Source organism: Arachis stenosperma, chromosome 4 (assembly GCF_014773155.1).
Source record: "Arachis stenosperma cultivar V10309 chromosome 4, arast.V10309.gnm1.PFL2, whole genome shotgun sequence".
In the NCBI taxonomy this organism is placed as follows: domain Eukaryota; kingdom Viridiplantae; phylum Streptophyta; class Magnoliopsida; order Fabales; family Fabaceae; genus Arachis; species Arachis stenosperma.
The window spans coordinates 117,525,761-117,535,867 of NC_080380.1; the positions used below are offsets into that span (position 1 = coordinate 117,525,761).

Below are 10,107 nucleotides of genomic sequence, written 5' to 3' on the forward strand. Positions count from 1 at the left end.
TTACAGGTTTGAAGCACGTCACAGTCATTCAATCATTGAATCCTACTCAGAATACCACAGACAAGGTTAGACCTTTCGGAATCTCTTGAATGCCGCCATCAGTTCTTGCCTATACCACGAAGACTCCGGTTAAAGAATCCAAGAGATATTCACCAAGCCTCGAATGCTTGTAGAACAAGAATGGTTGTCAGTCACCTTGTTCATAAGTGAGAATGATGATGAGTGTCAATCATCACCTTCATCAAGTTGAAGAACAAGTGATATCTTGGTAAAAGAACAAGTGGAATTGAATAGAAGAACAATAGTAATTGCATTAATACTCGAGGTACAGCAGAGCTCCACACCTTAATCTATGGTGTGTAGAAACTCCACCGTTGAAAATACATAAGAACAAGGTCTAGGCATGGCCGAATGGCCAGCCTCCCAAAGTGAGTTCAATCATCAAAACATGATCAAAAGACTCTCTATCCAGCTCTACCATACAATAGTAAAAGGTCCTACTTATAGAAAACTAGTAGCCTAGGGTGTACAGAGATGAGTAAATGACATAAAAATCCACTTCCGGGCCCACTTGGTGTGTTGGGCTGAGCAATGAAGCATTTTCGTGTAGAGACTTGTCTTGGAGTTAAACGCCAGCTTTGGTGCCAGTTTGGGCGTTTAACTCCCATTTAGGTGCCAGTTCCGGCGTTTAACGCTGGAATTTCTGTAGGTGACTTTGAACGCCGGTTTGGGCCATCAAATCTTGGGCAAAGTATGGACTATCATATATTGCTGGAAAGCCCAGGATGTCTACTTTCCAACGCCGTTGAGAGCGCGCCAATTGGGCTTCTGTAGCTCCAGAAAATTCACTTCGAGTGCAGGGAGGTCAGAATCCAACAGCATCTGCAGTCCTTTTTAGTCTCTGGATCAGATTTTTGCTCAGATCCCTCAATTTCAGCCAGAAAATACCTGAAATCACAGAAAAACACACAAACTCATAGTAAAGTCCAGAAAAGTGAATTTTAACTAAAAACTAATAAAAATATACTAAGAACTCAACTAAAACTACTAAAAACATACTAAAAACAATGCCAAAAAGCATACAAATTATCCGCTCATCACAACACCAAACTTACATTGTTGCTTGTCCCCAAGCAACTGAAGATCAAATAGGATAAAAAGAAGAGAATGTGCAATGAACTTCAAAAACATCTATGAAGATCAGTATTAATTAGATGAGCGGGGCTTTTAGCTTTTTGCCTCTGAATAGTTTTGGCATCTCACTTTATTGATTCTCCTAGTTAAGTATGATGATTCTTGAACACAGCTACTTTATTGAGTCTTGGCTGTGGCCCTAAGCACTCTGTCTTCCAGTATTACCACCGGATACATACATGCCACAGACACATAATTGGGTGAACCTTTTCAGATTGTGACTTAGCTTTGCTAAAGTCCCCAACTAGAGGTGTCCAGGGTTCTTAAGCACACTCTTATTGCCTTGGATCACAACTCTTTTTTTTTTCTTTCTTTTTCTATATATTTTTTTCGTTTTCGTTTTCTTTTTCTCTTTTTTTTTTTTGTATTCACTGCTTTTTCTTGCTTCAAGAATCATTTTTATGATTTTTCAGATCCTCAGTAACATGTCTCCTTTTTCATCATTCTTTCAAGAGCCAACATTCATGAACCACAAATTCAAAAGACATATGCACTGTTCAAGCATACATTCAGAGAACAAAAGTGTTGCCACCACATCAAAATAATTAAACTGTTATAAAATTCAAAATTCATGCAATTCTTTTTCTTTTCAATTAGGCACGTTTTTATTTTAAGAAAGGTGATGGATTCATAGGACATTCATAGCTTTAAGGCATAAACACTAAGACACTAATGATCATAAGACACAAACATGGATAAACATAAGCACTAAAATTCGAAAAACAGAAGAATAAAGAACAAGGAAATCAAGGAACAGGTCCACCTTAGTGATGGTGGCTCTTCCTTCCTCTTGAAGGTCCTATGGAGTGCTTGAGCTCCTCAATGTCTCTTCCTTGCCTTTGTTGCTCCTCTCTCATGATTCTTTGATCTTCTCTAATTTCATGGAGGAGAATGGAGTGTTCTTGATGCTCCACCCTTAGTTGTCCCATGTTGGAACTTAATTCTCCTAGGGAGGTGTTTAGTTGCTCCCAATAGTCTTGTGGAGGAAAGTGCATCCCTTGAGGTATCTCAGGGATCTCATGATGAGAGGGGTCTCTTGTGTGCTCCATCCTTTTCTTGGTAATGGGCTTATCCTCATCAATGGTGATGTCTCCCTCTATGTCAACTCCAACTGAATAACAGAGGTGACAAATGAGGTGAGGAAAGGCCAACCTTGCCAAGGTAGAGGACTTATCCGCCACCTTGTAGAGTTCTTGGGCTATAACCTCATGAACTTCCACTTCTTCTCCAATCATGATGCTATGGATCATGATGGCCCGGTCTAAAGTAACTTCGGACCGGTTGCTAGTGGGAATGATTGAGCGTTGGATAAACTCCAACCATCCTCTAGCCACGGGTTTGAGGTCATGCCTTCTCAATTGAACCGGCTTGCCTCTTGAATCTCTCTTCCATTGTGCGCCCTCTTCACATATGGTTGTGAGGACTTGGTCCAATCTTTGAACAAAGTTGACCCTTCTTGTGTAAGGATGTTCATCTCCTTGCATCATAGGCAAGTTGAACGCCACCCTCACACTTTCCGGACTAAAATCCAAGTATTTCCCCCGAACCATAGTAAGATAATTCTTTGGATTCGGGTTCATACTTTGATCATGGCTCTTGGTGATCCATGCATTGGCATAGAACTCTTGAACCATCAAGATTCCAACTTGTTGAATGGGGTTGGTAAGTACTTCCCAACCTCTTCTTTGGATCTCATGGCGGATCTCCGGATATTCACCCTTTTTGAGTGAAAAGGGGACCTCGGGGATCACCTTTTTCAAGGCCACCACTTCATAGAAGTGGTCTTGATGCACCCTTGAGATGAATCTATCCATCTCCCATGACTCGGAGGTGGAAGCTTTTGCCTTCCCTTTCCTCTTTCTAGAGGTTTCTCCGGCCTTGGATGCCATAATGGTTATGAAAAAGCAATGCTTTTACCACACCAAACTTAAAATGATTGCTCGTCCTCGAGCAAAAGAAGAAAGAAGAGAGTAGAAGAAGAAGAAATGAGGAAGAGGGAGATGGTGGTGTATTGGTTGTGTGAAAATGAAGGAGTGAAGAAGGGTATTTATAGGAGAGAGGGGAGATGGGGTTCGGCCATATTGGGTGGGTTTGGGAGGGAAAGTGGTTTGAATTTGAAGGGTGAGGTTGGTGGGGTTTTATGAAGGATGGATGTGAGTGGTGAAGAGAAAGATGGGATTGGATAGGTGAAGGGCTTTTGGGGAAGAGGTGTTGAGATGATTGGTGAATGGGGGAAGAAGAGAGAGAGTGGTGGTGGGGTTGGTGGGGATCCTGTGGGGTCCACAGATCCTGTGGTGTCAAGGAAAAGTCATCCCTGCACCAAATGTTGCTCAAAATCACGTTTTGAGCCATTTCTGGCGTTAAACGCCGGGCTGGTGCCCATTCCTGGCGTTTAACGCCAGGTTCTTGCCCTTTTCTGGCGTTTAACGCCAGTCTGGTGCCCCTTTCTGGCGTTAAACGCCCAGAATGGTGCCAGACTGGGCGTTAAACGCCCAACTGCTAGGCTTACTGGGTTTGTTCTTCCTATTTTTCATTTTGTTTTTGCTTTTTCAATGGATTTTGTGACTTCTTATGATCATCAACCTACAAAAAACATAAAATAACAAAAGAAACTATATAAATTATAATCATTGGGTTGCCTCCCAACAAGCGCTTCTTTAATGTCAGTAGCTTGACAGAGGGCTCTCATGGAGCCTCACAGATATTCAGAGCAATGTTGGAACCTCCCAACACCAAACTTAGAGTTTGAATGTGGGGTTCAACACCAAACTTAGAGTTTGGTTGTGGCCTCCCAACACCAAACTTAGAGTTTGACTGTGGGGGCTCTTCTTGACTCTGATTTGAGAGAAGCTCTTCATGCTTCATCTCTATGGTGACAGAGGGATATCCTTGAGCCTTAAACACAAAGGATTCTTCATTCACTTGAATGATCAGTTCACCTCTATCAACATCAATCACAGCTTTTGCTGTGGCTAGGAAGGGTCTGCCAAGGATGATGGTTTCATCCATGCACTTCCCAGTCTCTAGGACTATGAAATCAGTAGGGATGTAATGGTCTTCAATCTTAACCAAAACATTCTCTACAAGTCCATAAGCTTGTTTTCTTGAGTTGTCCGCCATCTCTAGTGAGATTTTTGCAGCTTGTACCTCAAAGATCCTTAGCTTCTCCATTACTGAGAGAGGCATGAGGTTTACACTTGACCCTAAGTCACACAGAGCCTTCTTGAAGGTCATGGTGCCTATGGTACAAGGTATGGAAAACTTCCCAGGGTCTTGTCTCTTTTGAGGTAATTTCTGCCTAGACAAGTCATCCAGTTCTTTGGTGAGCAAAGGAGGTTCATTCTCCCAAGTCTCATTTCCAAATAACTTGTCATTTAGCTTCATGATTGCTCCAAGGTATTTAGCAACTTGCTCTTCAGTGACATACTCATCCTCTTCAGAGGAAGAATACTCATCAGAGCTCATGAAAGGCAGAAGTAAGTCCAATGAAATCTCTATGGTCTCATGTTGAGTCTCAGATTCCCATGGTTCCTCATTGGGGAACTCATTGGAGGCTAGTGCACGCCCACTGAGGTCTTCCTCAGTGGCGTTCACTTCCTCCCCTTCCTCTCCAAATTCGGCCATATTGATGGCTTTGCACTCTCCTTTTGGATTTTCTTCTGTGTTGCTTGGGAGAGTACTTGGAGGGAGTTCAGTAACTTTCTTGCTCAGCTGTCCCACTTGTCCTTCCAAATTTCTAATGGAGGACCTTGTTTCATTCATGAAACTTTGAGTGGTTTTAATTAGATCAGAGACCATGGTTGCTAAGTCAGAGGGGTTCTGCTTATAATTCTCTGTCTGTTGCTGAGAAGATGATGGAAAAGGCTTGCCATTGCTAAACCTGTTTCTTCCACCATTGTTGTTGTTGAAACCTTGTTGAGGTCTCTCTTGATTCTTCCATGAGAGATTTGGGTGATTTCTCCATGAAGAATTATAGGTGTTACCATAGGGTTCTCCTAGGTAATTCACCTCTTCCATTGAAGGGTTCTCAGGATCATAAGCTTCTTCCTCAGATGAAGCCTCCTTAGTACTGCTTGGTGCATTTTGCATTCCAGACAGACTTTGAGAAATCAAATTGACTTGTTGAGTCAATATTTTATTCTGAGCCAATATGGCATTCAGAGCATCAATCTCAAGAACTCCTTTCTTCTGACTTGTCCCATTGTTCACAGGATTCCTTTCAGAAGTGTACATGAATTGGTTATTTGCAACCATCTCAATTAGCTCTTGAGCCTCTGTAGGCGTCTTCTTCAGATGAAGAGATCCTCCAGCAGAGCTATCCAAAGACATCTTGGACAGTTCAGAGAGACCATCATAGAAAATACCTATGATGCTCCATTCAGAAAGCATGTCAGAAGGACATCTTCTGATCAATTGTTTGTATCTTTCCCAAGCTTCATAGAGGGATTCACCATCCTTCTGTCTGAAGGTTTGGACTTCCATTCTAAGCTTACTCCATCTTTGTGGTGGAAAGAACTTTGCCAAGAAGGCATTGACTAGCTTTTCCCAAGAGTCCAGGCTTTCTTTAGGTTGAGAGTCCAACCATATTCTAGCTCTGTCTCTTACAGCAAAAGGGAATAGCATCAGTCTATAGACCTCAGGGTCAACCCCATTAGTCTTGACTGTGTCACAGATTTGCAAGAATTCAGCTAAGAACTGATGAGGATCTTCCATTGGAAGTCCATGAAACTTGCAATTCTGTTGCATTAGAAAAACTAATTGAGGCTTAAGCTCAAAGTTGTTTGCTCCAATGGCAGGGATAGAGATGCTTCTCCCATAAAAATCAGGAGTAGGTGCAGTAAAGTCACCCAGCACCTTCCTTGCATTGTTTGCATTATTGTTATTTTCGGCTGCCATGTCTTCTTCTTCTTTGAAGAATTCGGTCAGGTCCTCTAAAGAGAGTTGTGCTTTGGCTTCTCTTAGCTTTCTCTTCAAGGTCCTTTCGGGTTCAGGATCAGCTTCAACAAGAATGCCTCTGTCTCTGCTCCTGCTCATATGAAAGAGAAGAGAACAAGAAAATGTGGAATCCTCTATGTCACAGTATAGAGATTCCTTGAGGTGTCAGAGGAAAAGAGAAATAGAAAGAAGAAGGAGGAGAAGAATTCGAACTTTATTAGAGAGAGTTCGAATTGTGCATTAAGAAGGAGTAGTACTCCATAAATAGAAGGATGTGAGAAGGAGGGAAGAGAATTTTCGAAAATTAATTAAAATATTTTGAAAACATTTTTGAAAAACACTAATTGATTTTCGAAAATAAAAGTGGAAAAGAAATCAAGTGATTTTTGAAAAAAAAAGATTTTGAAATTAAAAGTTAAAAAGATTTGATTGAAAAACTATTTTGAAAAAGATGTGGTTAAGAAGATATGATTGAAAAGTTATGGTTTTAAAAAGATTTGATTTGAAAACCATTTTAAAAGATATGATTTGAAAACAATTTTAAAAAGATTTGATTTGAAAAATTAATGACTTGCCTAACAAGAAAAGATATGATTTGAAACATTAAACCTTTCTCAACAGAAAAGGCAACAACTTTGAGATGTTCAATCAAATCATTAATTGTTAGTAAGTATCTTTGAAAAAGGAAAGAAATTGATTTTGAAAACATTTGATTGAAAAGATTTGATTTGAAAAAGATTTGATTTTGAAAAACTTTGAAAACTTGAAAAAAAAATTGATTTGAAAACAAAATCTTCCCCCTAGCACCATCCTGGCGTTAAACGCCCAGAATGGTATCCATTCTGGCGTTTAACGCCCAAAATGCACCCTTTTTGGGCGTTAAACGCCCAACCAGGTACCCTGGCTGGCGTTTAAACGCCAGTCTGTCCTTCTTCACTGGGCATTTTGAACGCCCAGCTTTTTCTGTATAATTCCTCTGCAGTATGTTCTGAATCTTCAATTCTCTGTATTATTGACTTGAGAAGACACAAAGTAAAAAAATATTTTTGGATTTTTTTAATAATCAAAATGCAACAAGAATCAAATAACAATGCATGCAAGACACCAAACTTAGCAGTTTGTATACTATTGACACTATATGAGACACATAAACACTCAAGTCAAAAGAATTCAAAGATCAGAGTAAAAAAAAATCATCAAGAATTACTTGAAGACCCTAAAGACACATGAATGCATGCAATTGACACTAAACTTAAGATGAGACACTAGACTCAAGCAAGAAATATTTTTGGTTTTTATGATTTTCTAATTTTTTTGTGGTTTTCGAAAATCAAGTGAAAATATCAAAATTCTTAATGAGAATTCCAGGAATTAGTGCAATGCTAGTCTAAGACTCCGGTCCAGGAATTAGACATGGCTTCACAGCCAGCCAAGCTTCCAAAGAAAGCTTCGGTCCAAAACACTAGACATGGCCAAAGGCCAGCCAAGCCTTAGCAGATCACTGCTCCAAAAGCAAGATCAACAAGCTCTTGTGATGATAAGTTGAAACCTCGGTCCAATGAAATTAGACATGGCTTTACAGCCAGCCAGATTTCAGCAAATCATCATGAAACTCTAGAATTCATCTTCAAGAATTTCGAAAAAATAAATGCCTAATCTAAGCAACAAGATGAACCGTCAGTTGTCCATACACAAGAACAATCCCCGGCAACGGCGCCAAAAACTTGGTGCACGAAATTGTGATCAATACTTTTCAAAACATAAACAATCCCTAGTAATGGCTCCAAAGACTTGGTGCTCAATACCATGGCATAAACACAACTTCGCACAACTAACCAGCAAGTGCACTGGGTCGTCCAAGTAATAAACCTTACGCGAGTAAGGGTCGATCCCACGGAGATTGGTGGTATGAAGCAAGCTATGGTCATCTTGTAAATCTCAGTCAGGCAGACTCAAATGTATAATGGTGATGAACGAAAATAACATAAAAGATAAGGATATGGATACTTATGTATGTCATTGGTGTAAGAGCTTCAGACAAGTGTATGAAGATGCCTTCCCTTCCGTCTCTCTGCTTTCTTACTGTCTTCATCCAATCCTTCTTACTCCTTTCCATGGCAAGCTTGTGTAGGGTTTCACCGTTGTCAATGGCTACCTCCCATCCTCGCAGTGAAAGCTAATGCACGCACTCTGTCACAGTACTGCCAATCACCGGTGTGGTTCCCTCCCCTACCGGAATAGAATCCAGTGATTCTTTTGCGTCTGTCACTAACGCCCAGCAGGTTACAGGTTTGAAGCACGTCACAGTCATTCAATCATTGAATCCTACTCAGAATACCACAGACAAGGTTAGACCTTTCGGAATCTCTTGAATGCTGCCATCAGTTCTTGCCTATACCACGAAGACTCCGGTTAAAGAATCCAAGAGATATTCACCAAGCCTCGAATGCTTGTAGAACAAGAATGGTTGTCAGTCACCTTGTTCATAAGTGAGAATGATGATGAGTGTCAATCATCACCTTCATCAAGTTGAAGAACAAGTGATATCTTGGTAAAAGAACAAGCGGAATTGAATAGAAGAACAATAGTAATTGCATTAATACTCGAGGTACAGCAGAGCTCCACACCTTAATCTATGGTGTGTAGAAACTCCACCGTTGAAAATACATAAGAACAAGGTCTAGGCATGGCCGAATGGCCAGCCTCCCAAAGTGAGTTCAATCATCAAAACATGATCAAAAGACTCTCTATCCAGCTCTACCATACAATAGTAAAAGGTCCTACTTATAGAAAACTAGTAGCCTAGGGTGTACAGAGATGAGTAAATGACATAAAAATCCACTTCCGGGCCCACTTGGTGTGTGCCTGGGCTGAGCAATGAAGCATTTTCGTGTAGAGACTTGTCTTGGAGTTAAACGCCAGCTTTGGTGCCAGTTTGGGCGTTTAACTCCCATTTAGGTGCCAGTTCCGGCGTTTAACGCTGGAATTTCTGTAGGTGACTTTGAACGCCGGTTTGAGCCATCAAATCTTGGGCAAAGTATGGACTATCATATATTGCTGGAAAGCCCAGGATGTCTACTTTCCAACGCCGTTAAGAGCGCACCGATTGGGCTTCTGTAGCTCCAGAAAATCCACTTCGAGTGCAGGGAGGTCAGAATCCAACAGCATCTGCAGTCCTTTTCAGTCTCTGGATCAGATTTTTGCTCAGGTCCCTCAATTTCAGCCAGAAAATACCTGAAATCACAGAAAAACACACAAACTCATAGTAAAGTCCAGAAAAGTGAATTTTAACTAAAAACTAATAAAAATATACTAAGAACTCAACTAAAACTACTAAAAACATACTAAAAACAATGCCAAAAAGCATACAAATTATCCGCTCATCACTTATCCTTCTCAAAATTTTATCTTTTTCAAAAATTGATTTCAAAATATCTTATCTAACTTGCTATTTTCTTATCTTTTTCAATTTTGATTTCAAATCTTTTTCAATCAACTAACTAACTTTTTGTTTGTTTCTTATCTTTTTCAAAACCACCTAACTACTTTTCCCTCTCTACTTTTCGAAAATATCTCATCCCTTTTTCAAAAATTCTTTTTAATTAACCAATTGTTTTAAATTTTAATTTCAATTATATTTTATCTCAAACTTTCGAAAATCACTAACACTTTTTCAAAATTATTTTCGAAATCTCTCTTCTCTTTTCTTCTTCTATTTAATTATTTAACACTTCTCTTCACCTCTCTTCATCCAAAAATCCGAACCTTCTTCATTCTTCTACCCCTTTCTTTTTCTACTAACATAAAGGAATCTCTATACTGTGACATAGATGATTCCTCTTTCTTTTCTTGTTCTCTTCTCTTTCATATGAGCAGGAACAAGGATAAAGGCACTCTTGTTGAAATTGATCCAGAACCTGAAAGGACTCTGAAGAGAAAATTAAGAGAAGCTAAATTATAACAATCCAGAAACAACCT

The 10,107-nt window shown here is 39.9% G+C and overlaps 1 non-coding gene across 1 annotated transcript; it reads left to right on the forward strand.

Moving 5' to 3' along the window:
* Nucleotides 1-5,577: 5,577 nt before the first annotated feature.
* Nucleotides 5,578-5,685, forward strand: LOC130977745 (small nucleolar RNA R71). Its single transcript, XR_009085423.1, has one exon. It is a non-coding gene; the product is annotated as a small nucleolar RNA R71 (small nucleolar RNA).
* Nucleotides 5,686-10,107: the final 4,422 nt, after the last annotated feature.